Genomic DNA, 15,905 nt, shown 5'->3' on the forward strand with positions numbered 1-15,905 from the left:
AACAGAAGCTACTGAAAATCTATTACTGAAGCAAAGAGATGAAGCAGCAAATCACAATACGGTAATTATTATGGGGGACTTTAACTATCCGGATATAAACTGGGAAGCCAAAAGCTGCAGATCTCATAAAGGTAACAACTTTCTGTGAGTTACTATAGATAATTACTCACTGGCGTAACTATAAGGGATGCAGATGCACCCGGGCCCAGGAGCCTTGCAAGGCCCATAATGCCTCTCTTCTCCATATAGGGAACCCAGTACTATGAATAAGGCATTATAGTTGGGGGCCCCGTTACAGGTTTTGCATTGGGGCCCAGCAGATTCAAGTTACTGCGTCAGTAAAATAATCCAAAACTAAAGTATGCTAAGTGATAACTGCTCACCCCTGCCAGCACCCGAATCTTTTCTCACAAGCGGGCAGGTATTCGCTCGAGTATTTGTCCTTAGCGAGTATGCTTGCTCATCTCTAATAACTATAATGAATTGAGTTTCAATAGCATACGTACATTAAACGCATCAAAGATAAATTCTGTTATATTGTCAAACAAATCAGCTAACTTTTCTATATTGTGAGTGTTTTTTTTACCGGACCTCCAAATATAGCAAGGGCCAGACCGAATTTTTTCTCCCAAGGCATATGTATTAGAGATTCAGCGTTTCAAATTCATCTACTATCTAACATATGGGCAAGCATTTTATGAAGAGGAAGATCTGGAGATTGTCATAACCAAGTAGATGGGATTATCCTAGCTAATGTATATTTCCCCCACTGCCCTTTTAGTACCCATGTACCATGTTTTTCAGACTACAAGGGCTCATTCCCATGAGTGTGATTTCACCTCGTATTACACATACGTAATACGTGGTGAATGTAGTCAATGAAAGTACATTGATTTTCATTGCTCCATTTACATTAGCGCATATACATTATGTGTAATACGCTCGTGAAAAAGAACGTAGCATGCTCTATTTCATCACGTATTACACATGCACAGCCTTATTGTTCTCTATGGGTTGCGTTTTTAACACTGTCCATACGCAAAATACATTGTGTATGTGCGGCGTTGCATATGCCACATCACTAAGAGGCGCAGCGGGGAATTAAAAAAATTAAAAAAAAGAAACAAGTCACTCTGCACTGTGAGATACGCTGTCGTGTGCAGTGCACAATCGCTGCCATACGTGGCAGCACATTTATGCATACAGCCGTGGGAATAAGCCTTAGGGCGCCCACCCACTGGCGTTTTTTTACCTGCGTTTTGCGTTTTTCCTGCACAGGCATAGAGATAACATGTGTTCCTGTCCACTGGCGTTTTTTTTGCGTTGCGTTTGCGTTTTTAACATAGGAACTGTCAGTTGCATATGTGTCCTTATTTTTCTCCTAATGCACCCATGAAAGTCAATGGAAATTAATGGAAAAGCCGTGAAAGCGCCGCAAAAAACGCGCGGAAAAATCGCGGTAAACGCGGCGAAAACGCTGCGTTTTTTTCCCGCGGAAAACGCAAACGCCAGTGGGTGGGCGCCCTAAAGATGCAGTTTCTAGCAATGTAAAATCTTGCTGAAGAGTATTTGTATCGTATTGTCCGCAGGCAGGGGGGTCTGATGATCCAGAGACCCCTGACCGCTGCCTTAATAATCTGGCAGTGCGCTGATCGATCATCGGGAGAACTCTACAGCCATACATACCGCGGCTGCACAGTCCTCAGTCTCCCTGCCTAATCAGTCCCCTCCAGCAGATATCTCGCATATCTCTCCGGGGTGCAGGTCTTCTTCTCTGCACACAGGGATAGACAATAGCGCAGATCGAAGGTCTATCGGTGGCAGCAGGACCTCTGATGTGTGTCTGCGCATGTAGCAGAACTGTATGTGTGTATGTGAATACTGTAGACCTGTGTGTGTATGCAATAGAGCTATACTGCTGAGCTATATGTGTATATTGCAGAGCAGTAAGTGTTGTGCGCACGTGCAATGTGAATGCAGCATTGTTGTGTATAATGTAAACTTATTTGTTTGCGCCATTGTTTGAATGGATACACTCGGTATAATAGGAGCTGACTGTTCACTGTTAGTCATCACGGTCACAGTTTGATGATATTCTCACACAGGTCTGTTAATTCTTCCTTCCAGGATATTGTTAACCCCCTTTTCTATACTGGAACACCAACGTTAATGACGGTGGCCCACTTTGTTAAACCTGCAGAGACGTTTTAAATTACTATGAAATATCTGTTGTCTAAGCCTGCGGTGTGTCTTGTAGTCCGAAATATATGGTATAGGCACTATGACCTCAAACTAGATAAATATCTGTCGGAATCAATAATTCTTGGATGTTCAATAAACTTAATACGGTGGTTTCTAACCCTAAGGAAGGGTTTGTGACACACCAGCTATCCTTGTCACCTTATTATATGCAGGAAAATAAGAATCTATTTGAGCTTCATCTACATCTATACATCACTCTTGCTTTAAAGTGGAAAATAATCGGTGACGTCTCAATTTTAAATCCTGCAGAGTACATAATATAAAATGATTACTTGTGTTTGATTTAAAGTTTATTTTAAAGGGGTTGTCCCGCGAAAGCAAGTGGGGGTATACACTTCTGTATGACCATATTAATGCACTTTGTAATGTACATTGTGCATTAATTATGAGCCATACAGAAGTTATTCACTTACCTGCTCCATTGCTAGCGTCCCCGTTGCCATGGTGCCGTCTAATTTCAGCGTCTAATCTCTCGATTAGACGCGCTTGCGCAGTCCGGTCTTCTCCCTTCTGAATGGGGCCGCTCGTGCTGGAGAGCTGCTCCTCGTAGCTCCGCCCCGTCACGTGTGCCGATTCCAGCCAATCAGGAGGCTGGAATCGGCAATGGAACGCACAGAGCCCACGGTGCACCATGGGAGAAGACCTGCGGTCCACCGTGGGTGAAGATCCCGGCGGCCATCTTCGCAAGGTAAGGAAGAAGTCACCGGAGCGCGGGGATTCGGGTAAGTACTATCCGTTTTTGTTTTTTTTTAAACCCCTGCATCGGGTTTGTCTCGCGCCGAACGGGGGGGGGCTGTTGAAAAAAAAAAAACCCCGTTTCGGCGCGGGACAACCCCTTTAAGATTAGGTAATATTCCCAAATTGAAACATTTGTATTTTGTTTCCATTCCTGAGCAATGTCCGCTACTGTAAGGGCCGAATTGCTGCGGAATTTCTGTGCAGACTTTCTGCATGGAAATTCCGCCTGCAATTTTTATCCCGGGTTAATACAGCAAAGTGGAAGAGATTTGCAAAAATCTCGTCCGCTCTGCGGGCGATCCGCTGTGGCCAAGCCGTGCGGAAACAAGGCAATTGTTTCACTGTTTCCGCGGCAGCCTCCCTATGGTGAGAGCTGGCGGTAGTAGAATAAGCCACTTGAAAACCTGTCCAAATCCCGTGGGACTTCAAGCTGTGGGAAATCTCGCAGAATTTCTGTGTGGTCCCACTGCGGACATTCCGCGGGGTTTCCGTCCCGTGTAAACCCAGTCTAAAGCTTATTTGCCACCATGGCAATGGAACCAAGTCCACCATGTGTAATGGTACTGAGATATTCCTCCAAAGTTCATTTCCTATAGTGGAAATTAGCGGGAACACCCATTTTCCCATAGTCATTCTTGCTCAGTTACAAAGTACAAATGCTAAATAAGGCCTTGTTGTTGCAGCAACTGGTGTCTAACAGTTTGAGAAGTTAGTCATCAGGTTCACAGTTTGATGATATTCTCACACAGATCTGTTAATTCTTTGTATAGTTTTCATTCCAGGATACATAGCCTTCCCCAAAGGACCATATACAGCAGCATATTCCTTAATGACCAGCTCTGTAAGTAAAGTGAAATGCATTATTCCAGTAAATAGTCAAACAAGTGTGAGATTAAACATATCCTCACTTTTTATGTCCTGGTTTCATAATCAACCCTGTATTATCTGAACCAGTGGCCATCACTTCTGGCTGTTCTGAGAAGTCATTGGCGGTCTGAACCCATATTTTGACTCCATTAAATGTTGGTTTATCAGCATGAATAATTTTGCCAGGCAATCAGCCTTAGGCCAATTGTCCTTTGACTATGTATGGTACTTCTCGTTGTTGACTGTTGACATACTGAACACTGGGCTATAATGTTTTTTTCTAATATCACGTGTAAGGGTGCTTTTCTTGGGCCGAAAATCGTTAGGATTCCCATGATCTAGCGAGACTATAAACAATTATCGTTCAGTGTAAATGCATGCACCGACTGAATGGCGAATGAACGACTGCCTGCTTATTGTGCATGGAGGCGGGCAGCCAGGAATCATTGTGGCCTGCCCGCATCCATTCAGAAGCGATAATCGTTTCTGTGTAAAAGCAAAGGTACGATTAGCGCTGGGGTGACCTGTTGGGCATTTTGTGTCCAAAAGTTTGTCCTGTGTAAAAGCACCTGAGGCTGCTGTGGGGGGGTCACTGTTGTTACTGAGGCCGCTGTGGGGGGTCACTGTTGTTACTGAGGCCGCTGTGGGGGGTCACTGTTGTTACTGAGGCCGCTGTGGGGGGTCACTGTTGTTACTGAGGCCGCTGTGGGGGGTCACTGTTGTTACTGAGGCCGCTGTGGGGGGTCACTGTTGTTACTGAGGCCGCTGTGGGGGGTCACTGTTGTTACTGAGGCCGCTGTGGGGGGTCACTGTTGTTACTGAGGCCGCTGTGGGGGGTCACTGTTGTTACTGAGGCCGCTGTGGGGGGTCACTGTTGTTACTGAGGCCGCTGTGGGGGGTCACTGTTGTTACTGAGGCCGCTGTGGGGGGTCACTGTTGTTACTGAGGCCGCTGTGGGGGGTCACTGTTGTTACTGAGGCCGCTGTGGGGGGTCACTGTTGTTACTGAGGCCGCTGTGGGGGGTCACTGTTGTTACTGAGGCCGCTGTGGGGGGTCACTGTTGTTACTGAGGCCGCTGTGGGGGGTCACTGTTGTTACTGAGGCCGCTGTGGGGGGTCACTGTTGTTACTGAGGCCGCTGTGGGGGGACACTGTTGTTACTGAGGCCGCTGTGGGGGGTCACTGTTGTTACTGAGGCCGCTGTGGGGGGTCACTGTTGTTACTGAGGCCGCTGTGGGGGGACACTGTTGTTACTGAGGCCGCTGTGGGGTCAGTACTCTTACTGAGGCCGCTGTGGGGGGGGTCACTGTTGTCGCCGAGGCCGCTGTGGGGGGGGGTCACTGTTGTCGCCGAGGCCGCTGTGGGGGGGTCACTGTTGTCGCCGAGGCCGCTGTGGGGGGGTCACTGTTGTCGCCGAGGCCGCTGTGGGGGGTCACTGTTGTCGCCGAGGCCGCTGTGGGGGGCCACTGTTGTCGCCGAGGCCGCTGTGGGGGGCCACTGTTGTCGCCGAGGCCGCTGTGGGGGGCCACTGTTGTCGCCGAGGCCGCTGTGGGGGGCCACTGTTGTCGCCGAGGCCGCTGTGGGGGGCCACTGTTGTCGCCGAGGCCGCTGTGGGGGGCCACTGTTGTCGCCGAGGCCGCTGTGGGGGGCCACTGTTGTCGCCGAGGCCGCTGTGGGGGGGTCACTGTTGTTACTGAGGCCGCTGTGGGGGGTCACTGTTGTTACTGAGGCCGCTGTGGGGGGTCACTGTTGTTACTGAGGCCGCTGTGGGGGGTCACTGTTGTTACTGAGGCCGCTGTGGGGGGTCACTGTTGTTACTGAGGCCGCTGTGGGGGGTCACTGTTGTTACTGAGGCCGCTGTGGGGGGTCACTGTTGTTACTGAGGCCGCTGTGGGGGGACACTGTTGTTACTGAGGCCGCTGTGGGGGGTCACTGTTGTTACTGAGGCCGCTGTGGGGGGTCACTGTTGTTACTGAGGCCACTGTGGGGGGTCACTGTTGTTACTGAGGCCGCTGTGGGGGGTCACTGTTGTTACTGAGGCCGCTGTGGGGGGTCACTGTTGTTACTGAGGCCGCTGTGGGGGGTCACTGTTGTTACTGAGGCCGCTGTGGGGGGACACTGTTGTTACTGAGGCCGCTGTGGGGGGACACTGTTGTTACTGAGGCCGCTGTGGGGGGTCACTGTTGTTACTGAGGCCGCTGTGGGGGGTCACTGTTGTTACTGAGGCCGCTGTGGGGGGACACTGTTGTTACTGAGGCCGCTGTGGGGTCAGTACTCTTACTGAGGCCGCTGTGGGGGGGGTCACTGTTGTCGCCGAGGCCGCTGTGGGGGGGGTCACTGTTGTCGCCGAAGCCGCTGTGGGGGGGTCACTGTTGTCGCCGAGGCCGCTGTGGGGGGGTCACTGTTGTCGCCGAGGCCGCTGTGGGGGGTCACTGTTGTCGCCGAGGCCGCTGTGGGGGGCCACTGTTGTCGCCGAGGCCGCTGTGGGGGGCCACTGTTGTCGCCGAGGCCGCTGTGGGGGGCCACTGTTGTCGCCGAGGCCGCTGTGGGGGGCCACTGTTGTCGCCGAGGCCGCTGTGGGGGGCCACTGTTGTCGCCGAGGCCGCTGTGGGGGGCCACTGTTGTCGCCGGGGCCGCTGTGGGGGGCCACTGTTGTCGCCGAGGCCGCTGTGGGGTCAGTAGTCTTACTGAGGCCGCTGTGGGGGGACACTGTTGTTACTGAGGCCGCTGTGGGGGGACACTGTTGTTACTGAGGCCGCTGTGGGGTCAGTACTCTTACTGAGGCCGCTGTGGGGGGTCACTGTTGTCGCCGAGGCCGCTGTGGGGGGGGTCACTGTTGTCGCCGAGGCCGCTGTGGGGGGGTCACTGTTGTCGCCGAGGCCGCTGTGGGGGGGCCACTGTTGTCGCCGAGGCCGCTGTGGGGGGCCACTGTTGTCGCCGAGGCCGCTGTGGGGGGCCACTGTTGTCGCCGAGGCCGCTGTGGGGGGCCACTGTTGTCGCCGAGGCCGCTGTGGGGGGCCACTGTTGTCGCCGGGGCCGCTGTGGGGGGCCACTGTTGTCGCCGAGGCCGCTGTGGGGTCAGTAGTCTTACTGAGGCCGCTGTGGGGGGACACTGTTGTTACTGAGGCCGCTGTGGGGGGACACTGTTGTTACTGAGGCCGCTGTGGGGTCAGTACTCTTACTGAGGCCGCTGTGGGGGGTCACTGTTGTCGCCGAGGCCGCTGTGGGGGGGGTCACTGTTGTCGCCGAGGCCGCTGTGGGGGGGTCACTGTTGTCGCCGAGGCCGCTGTGGGGGGGTCACTGTTGTCGCTGAGGCCGCTGTGGGGGGCCACTGTTGTCGCCGAGGCCGCTGTGGGGGGCCACTGTTGTCGCCGAGGCCGCTGTGGGGGGCCACTGTTGTCGCCGAGGCCGCTGTGGGGGGCTACTGTTGTCGCCGAGGCCGCTGTGGGAGGCCACTGTTGTCGTCGAGGCCACTGTGGGGTCAGTACTCTTACTGAGGCCGCTGTGGGGGGTCACTGTTGTCGCCGAGGCCGCTGTGGGGGGGCCACTGTTGTCGCCGACGCCGCTGTGGGGGGGCCACTGTTGTCGCCGACGCCGCTGTGGGGGGGCCACTGTTGTCGCCGACGCCGCTGTGGGGGGGCCACTGTTGTCGCCGACGCCGCTGTGGGGGGGCCACTGTTGTCGCCGACGCCGCTGTGGGGGGGCCACTGTTGTCGCCGACGCCGCTGTGGGGGGGCCACTGTTGTCGCCGACGCCGCTGTGGGGGGGCCACTGTTGTCGCCGACGCCGCTGTGGGGGGGGCCACTGTTGTCGCCGACGCCGCTGTGGGGGGGGGGCCACTGTTGTCGCCGACGCCGCTGTGGGGGGGCCACTGTTGTCGCCGACGCCGCTGTGGGGGGGCCACTGTTGTCGCCGACGCCGCTGTGGGGGGGCCACTGTTGTCGCCGACGCCGCTGTGGGGGGGGCCACTGTTGTCGCCGACGCCGCTGTGGGGGGGGCCACTGTTGTCGCCGACGCCGCTGTGGGGGGGGCCACTGTTGTCGCCGACGCCGCTGTGGGGGGGCCACTGTTGTCGCCGACGCCGCTGTGGGGGGGGCCACTGTTGTCGCCGACGCCGCTGTGGGGGGGGCCACTGTTGTCGCCGACGCCGCTGTGGGGGGGCCACTGTTGTCGCCGACGCCGCTGTGGGGGGGGGGGCACTGTTGTCATTGAGGCCGCTCTACACATGGCAGCATACCTCAAGCTGACTCAGGATATGTCTATACATGGTGGAAACGCTGCAGAATGTTACCAGCAAATTTTCCGTGGCAATTTCTGTATCAAAAATACAGTCAAAATTCACACTATTGCTATGGATTTTGACAAGAAATCAGTTGCGTATCCACAGCTGATTTCATACTAAGTGGCGCTTCCCGATGTCAGCGCTCCCTAGCTTCAAGTTCCCAGCGGTCTGATCAGGTGCGGCGCCGCTGGTCAGGTGAGGCTGCTATAGGCCGCTGAGAATCAGAAGCCAGGGAGCGCTGAAAGCAGGAAGCCTATGAAGTGAGGAGGAGTGCAGCATAGTATGAAAGCTGCGGGTACGCAATTGATTTCCAGTCACAGTCCGCACTAATGGCACTCCAGGGATCCAGCTAGGAAATAAAACACAGGGCTTTCCTCCCTGTCTATTATGAAACGGCCCCCTCGTTTTTATAATGTGAGAAGTAAAAATCATACATTGTGATAAGCCCCGCCCCCTGACGCACTTTGCTATAAATAAGTGGGTTTTCGGTGGTAGTTTGGCCACTAGGTCTCTAAAACGTTCGCCATCACTGTTCTAGAGTGCCTGACGCACAATGAGCATCTGCATGAAACACTGTTAGGCCTCATGTCCACGGGGAAAATCAGGCCCGCTACGGATTCTACATGGAGAATCTGCAGCGGGTCCCTCCTGCCCCGCGGACATGAGCGCTGAAAATAGGAATTTAAAAGAATTTACTCATCCGGAGCGGGCGGGGAAAGTCTTCTCTTCCTCACGTCCGGATCTTCTTTTTCGGCCGGCGGATGAACTCGTCACGCCGGCGGCACGTCGCCGACGTGCCGCGTGCATGCGCCGGGCACATCCGCCGAGCCGAAGCAAGAAAGATCCGGCTGTGAGGAAGAGAAGACCTTCCCCGCCCGCTCCGGATGAGTAAATTCTTTTAAATTCCTATTTTAGGTCTCCCGCGGATCCGGACGGCTTCCATAGGCTTCAATAGAAGCCTGCGGGAGCCGTCCCCGCGGGAGACCCGCACAAAAATGGAGCATGGTCCAGATTTTTTCATGCTCCATTTTTTTTAAAATCACTTTTATTGACCATCCGCGGGTATTTATCTACCCCGCGGGTGGTCAATGCATCCCTATGCTGTGCGGATCCGCGGGCAGGAGAAGAGTTAAAATCTGCTGCGGATTTTAATTCTTCTTTTGCCCGTGGACATGAGCCCTTACCCTAATTCTTTGCACCAAACTCCAAATCTCCTTCCATATTTCTTTTCCCCACAATGCCTTTGCATGAATGTACCAATGTCGTATAAGAATCAATTCCCTTTAATAACAATGGCTTTCTGTGCATGACCCATCTTGGGTCTTGGGGCAAGCTCACACGAGCGTAATTTAATAGCTTATTACGCATGTGTAATACATTGTGCATGGAGTCAATGAAAGTACATAAACTTTCATTGATCCATTGACACCAGTGTTTTTTATTGCCTTTAATACGCGGGTAAAAAAAAGATCGCAGTATGTTTTATTTTACTGCGTATTGCATGTGATAGAGCCCTATTGATCTCTATAGCTGCATAATAAACGCTGTACATACGGAATTACATTGCGTATGTGCAGTGTTTAAACACAACACTGCTAAGCAACAGAGCAGGAAATTTAAAGAAAAAGAAGCAAGAAAGACTGCGCATGACAGCGTGCCAGAGATATGCTGTCATGAACAGTTAAAAAATTGATGCAATATGCAGTAGTGCATCGGCTCACACAGAAGTAAATTATGGCATTATACATGTAGCAACACGCTCGTGTGAGCCCGGCCTTAGGCGTGCTATTTACTCATTGCATTATGGATATCTCTGACCACATGGCCACTTCCTTACCTACTGTAAAGGCCCATTTACACGCAACAATTAGCACTCAAAATTCGTTCAAACTATGGCATATGAGCGATAATCATTGTGTGCAAACACTGCCATCGTTCACTCTTCAGCTGAACAATGATTTTAAGGTGAGCTTAAAATCCATTGTTCAGCCAAAGAGAGATAACAGGGACCACAAGCTATGTTCTGCTCGGGAGTCAGAAATTACATTGTATTCTGCTGATAGCCCATGCAAGAAAAATGGAGCTATGTGTATAGCTTAGATCTCATGCTGTGCTCTACAAACAGCTCCCAGAGGCTCTTTTACATCCAAATGAAGCTAATAAACTGTTTAATGGACATTGGTGTCCATTAACACTTTATGCAACTAGATCACTAAAACTGTCAATCTTTCAATGGTTTGAAAGATTGTCTTTGCGTGTTAATGGGCCTTTAGTTGTTCTGTCTCTACCAAGGCCAATAGCAGGTAAGTAATTGTTTCTCAAAATGTGCATGTTGATTGCCTGACTCTGGTGATTTCTTGTTCCAAACATAATGGTACCTTTTTTCTGTACCTGCTTTAGAAATAAACTCCAATTTGCATATATGTAATCCACAGACACATTCAACTCCACTTCCCCATCCATCGAAGGCCAGAAGTCCAGATCCTGCTGTATAGCTACGTTTGCTATCTCAAACACTTTCTGTTCTTAATCATTCCACTCACACCCATACGATTTCCATGTAACTTTGTATAAAAGACCCAAAATCTGACCAAGATGTGGAATGTGCTGCCTCCAAAATCCAAAAAGGCCTCTGAGCCTTAGTTTTATTATATGGTAAAGTCAATTATTTAATGTTGAGCCTTTGTCAAGATTTCTCTGTCCTTGATTCCATTGTATACCAAGGAATGTCAGCTTGTGACGGTCCTTGGACTTTGTTAGGATTGGTCTCCCACCTTTGATATCTCATATATTGGATCAGATGATCCAACTGCTTGTGTATCTCTTGTTCAGTGTCTCCTTCCATTATGATGTCAACAGTGTACCATAATATCTGTATTTGTTTGTATAAATGTAAAGCATTGCTGTCTTCTGCTATCACCTGATGACATATGATACATATTCTTGTGGAAGACATGTGGATGTATATTGCGTTCCTTGCCACTTGAAACCAAGATGTGACCAAAATTCTTCTGCTATAAGTATGGCGAAGAAAGCATTAGCCAGGTCTATCACAGCTTACCCCTTCCTGTGTGTCGCTGTATGGTATGTTTTTCATCAATGAAATTGTGGCTGGTACTGCAGCTGTTAATTGAGGAGTATTTTTATTCAATTCATGACAATCTGCAGACCTTCTCAATATACCATCACACTTTTTCACTGGCCACACAGGATTGTTCCATTCAGTTGTCATTGGCACTAACACCAGCACTTGTATTGTTGTACTTATCTCTTCATGACCCCCTGGTAATCGATATTGTTTTTGACTAATTATTACCATTTATGAGTTTGGCTAGTTGGACTGAGGGCATTTTGACATTTTCTACCCATACATGGCTTGCTGAGATATATCTTTTTACCCCAAATTGACACTGCCCTCCTGAAAGTTGCAAACTCATTCCTTGCAGGATATCTATTCCTATTATATATTCAGGGACTGGCGCAATCATTACAGAATACATTTTCTGATATAAATGCCCAATTTTCAATTCTATCTGTGTCTGGACTGCCTCAATCTGTTTTCCTCCTAAACATGTCACTAGCACAGTCTGAGGAGGAGGACATACAGGAGAAGTTCTGCAATGAGAGCAGAGACATCATTTCCTTGAGTGAGGAAGCCAGGATTCACCAGCTTCGTCAGCAGCAGCAGTTTTAAGAAGAAAGTTTGGGACCTGTTTCACTAAAACAGTGAGTTACACAAACCCGGTGAAGTCAAAAGCTAGGGAAAGTAAAGGGGCTCATCTTAAAGTCCACTTCTTTAACTGCTTCATATTCTTCCTGTAAGCCCAACAGATAACTAGGACTGTGGGAATTACCTCTAGATTCAAAAAGAGAGAGCGTTGAAGGTTAAAGTATGCCGTATTGAATTCAACTGTGCATCAACCTTTATTCTGCTTCAAAGTAATATTTCCGCTAACTTCTGCAAGACTGCTATTGTTGTTGTTGCATTACAAAACAAGCTGAAGTGAAACTGTGCACTTCCAGTTTACTAAATCAAAGCTACCAGGACTCATATCAGTTGTTTTGCCACTAACTATTGGAGTAGCGGATGAAGTGCTGGCGTCACGTGACAAACCACCAGTAGAAAACTATACATTACAAAACCCTTTTAGCCACTGTGCAGCTACTGAGCCAGGCACTTTGCCGCCATTGCCAGGAGAGATTGCAGAGCCAACCGTGGCAAGCACAAAAAGCTTTCTGTACTGTAGGGTCTAGTGTGATATTTTGGTGAAACATTTGGCATGTATTTGCTCCAACATTATTTCTCCAGCTCCAGTATCATACGAGCTCACCATCCATGTAATCAAAGATTCGTGCTCTCTTTAACCCCTTCCCGCTGAATGACATAAGGGTACGTCATGGCAGGCTGGTACTTCGCGCAAAATTACGTAGCCTTACGTCACGTCATTGGGATAGCGCGAGATCATGACTGACCTCGTGCTATCCCGCAGCAGGAGCCAGCTGTCAGTCACAGCCGGCGTCCCGCTGCAACAGCGGGGGGGCATCAGAGATGCGCCCCCCGCTGTTAACCCCTTCCCTGCCGCGATCAAAGTAGATCGCGGCAGGGAAAGAGTTCACAGAGGGAGCGCTCCCTCTGGTTCTCCAGCAGGCTCTCGCGATGTTATCGCGAGAGCCTCGTCTGTCGCCATGGCAACAGGACGCCAGACACTGGCGTCCTGTAGTGCCAATGCCTATAATCGCTGTATAAGCGATAAGGAATGGCAGGGCAGTAGCTCTGCCATGCCTTATCACAGCGATCATAAGTGCAGTGATGCAAGTCCCTCAGAGGGACTCAAATAGTGTAAAAAAAAGAAAAGAAAAATGTAAAAAAAAGAAAAATGTAAAAAAAAGTTTAAAAAAAACCTTTTTTGTGCTTTTTCTAATATTAGCATAAAAAAAGGTAAAAAAAATTAAAACCCCACATATTTAGTATTGACACGTCCGTAACAACGTGTACAAAAAGTTAAACATGCTTTTTATTTTGTGCAGCAAAAAGCCTAAACACAAAACACATTTTGCCTCACAAAAAATGCAATAAAAGTGATCAAAAAGCCGTACATTCCCCAATAAAAACTACCGCTTGTCTCGCAAAAAATAAGCCCTTTTAGAGCTCCGTACATAGAAAAATAAAAAAGGTTACAGGACTTTGAATGCAGCTATAGAGAAAAAAAAGATTTCCAAAAAAAAGGGTTTTTATTGCAAAAAAGTGTGAAAACCTAAAAAATAAAATAAAATTTTGGTATCCTTGTAACCATACCGACCCGCAGAAAAAATTTAGTGTGTCATTTATGCTGCATGATTAACGCTGTAAAAAAAAAATCTATGGCAGAATTGATGCGTTTTCTCTCCCTGTTATCATAAAAAAATAATAAAAGTTTATAAATATAGTCTATTACCCAAACGTGGCACCGATAAAAACTACAGCTCGCCGCGCAAAAAACAAGCCCTTATTAGGCTGCGACGACGGAAAAATAAAAAAGTTATGGCTTTTGAAAAATGGAAATGGAAAAATACCAAAAATCACTTGGTCCTCAACGCCAAAATAGGCCATGTCATTACGGGGTTAAAATAATGCGATCTTTATAATGCAGGAGTTTTATCAAACAGTTTTCGAGGTGGATGTATTTAGCAGGAAATTGGAGCCCCTCCCACAGCAAAGAAAGAGGACAAAGTATCTTCTTCAATAGTTGACTTCAGCCAACTCTCAAAAAATTATCTTGGATACAATCCTTCTACCTTTTCTGGAGCTCCCATCAGTCACAAATTATTTCTCCCTAATCTATTTTTTAGATCATCTGCTTTATACTGCAAAGCACAGATAGACTGCTCACATTTAATAATTTTTTTCTTCCATTTCATTAATATGTGTCTCTGCTTTAGACACTCTTTCAGTAACTTTCTGCAAATCATGTCTTATAAATCCAACATCCTCTTTTAGGCTACTGGACTGAGCAGAAAGGGAAGCCAGAACAGTATTACTTTTAGTCACAGCTAGAAAGACATTGTATAAATTAGATTCCTTTTGTGTATCATTTTTCATATCCACAGAACCAGCTTATGCTGAAATTGCTTGCATAATAGTATTCACAGAAGCAGATGAAGCATATAAAGCAGGGCCATGCTTATCCTTCTCAATAGAGTGAGATAATATATTAAGTTTCATGAGCATTTCTTACCGGGGTTGCAGGAGGAGTTGAATGAGAAAATTCCACCAACCTGTTCACCGTATCATGGTATTTCTCAGTAAAGCGATCAGAATTATCAAAGCTTCCAATGCGTTCTGCACGATCACCCCAGTCAATATTTGCTATTGCCTCCAATGTTTTGCAGATACCTGTGCCTTAGCACCATCATGAAGTGCACTTACTACCGGCTTTTTTCCTCCTCATCATTGCAACTTGGTTAAACAACAAACAGACCTCTCAACAAACCAGCCTCAGCTATTACTGCTCCTCTGCTCCCCCACAACCAAAAGTCCAAGGACCAGCAAGGCAGCTTGCATAGCAGAGTCAAATATGCCACCTCAGGAAATAAAACAAGCATAACAAATGGGAGCTCTCCTGGTGTGTCTCTAATGCTTACATAATGCTCTTGGCCACAGCCCCACAGATATTATGAATATCATTTGTCTTGGTTCAAGAGGTTAATAAAATTTTGTTAAATGTATGGGGGATAAAACTAAAATATATGCTGTATTTTTCAACTATTCAACAATTTCAACCAGCTATTGTTTTTTTCTATTAGAAACACATTTAACAAAAAATACTGTACACTTGCTTCACTATTCTGTATGGACACATTCTTTCCAATTTGTGTACTGAAGTTATTTGTGTAGAGTGTTTTAATTCATAAAAATATTTATTTTAATGTTCTCTTTTATTAATTCTATGGGGAGATTTGTTTGTCTTAAATGTATTATTGCGCAAAATAAATATCCTCCATATTCTTGCAAATGTATTAAGAAGGTGATGGAATTTGTGGCTATATTGCCTGCTGTTTCCATGTTAATTGTGGACGATTTTAATAATTGTCTGGATCCCTGTTTGGATAGATTTAATAAAGGCTTCTCCTTCCCCAACTGCTTTTGCATGCTTATTAATGGAATTAGGTTTATGTGATCTGTGGAGTTTAAGAAATCCAGAAGTTTAAAAATACTCTTGTTATTCCAGTTCACATACTTTCTCCCAATAGTTACTTCATCTATGCTTTCTTATATTCATGGAGTGGATTATTTACCACAAATAAAGTTGAGCGAACGTACGCTGCTGTAAGGTCAACTCGAATAACGAGGACCCGAGCATTTGGGTGCTCGCTCATCTCTAACCACAAACTGTGTCTGATCACTCTCTACTTTACTTGGCTTTTATTATGAATGGTAGTAAATTTGGTTGAATAGAGTTTGGATGGTAAATCCCTTTTGGCTGAACCTGCTTGATGGTAATGCTAGAATAGAGGGGGCTCTATTGGAATTTTTTTCATATTAATATTGGCTCTTCCTCAGTCTTTGTGGTGTGGAATGCTATGAAACTCTTTATATGGCATCATTATATACAGAAGATTTCGCTGAAAAGCAATAACTCCCTATATTAAATATGATATTTACTGTAGGAGAGTAGAAAAATTAACGTAACTTTTATAAAAATTAAAAATGAAATCGATCTGATAATAAATCCAAAATGCTATAATACATCAAACATGTGATTGACTAGTTCAGTCCC

Source organism: Eleutherodactylus coqui, chromosome 1, assembly GCF_035609145.1.
Source record: "Eleutherodactylus coqui strain aEleCoq1 chromosome 1, aEleCoq1.hap1, whole genome shotgun sequence".
Lineage (NCBI taxonomy): Eukaryota > Metazoa > Chordata > Amphibia > Anura > Eleutherodactylidae > Eleutherodactylus > Eleutherodactylus coqui.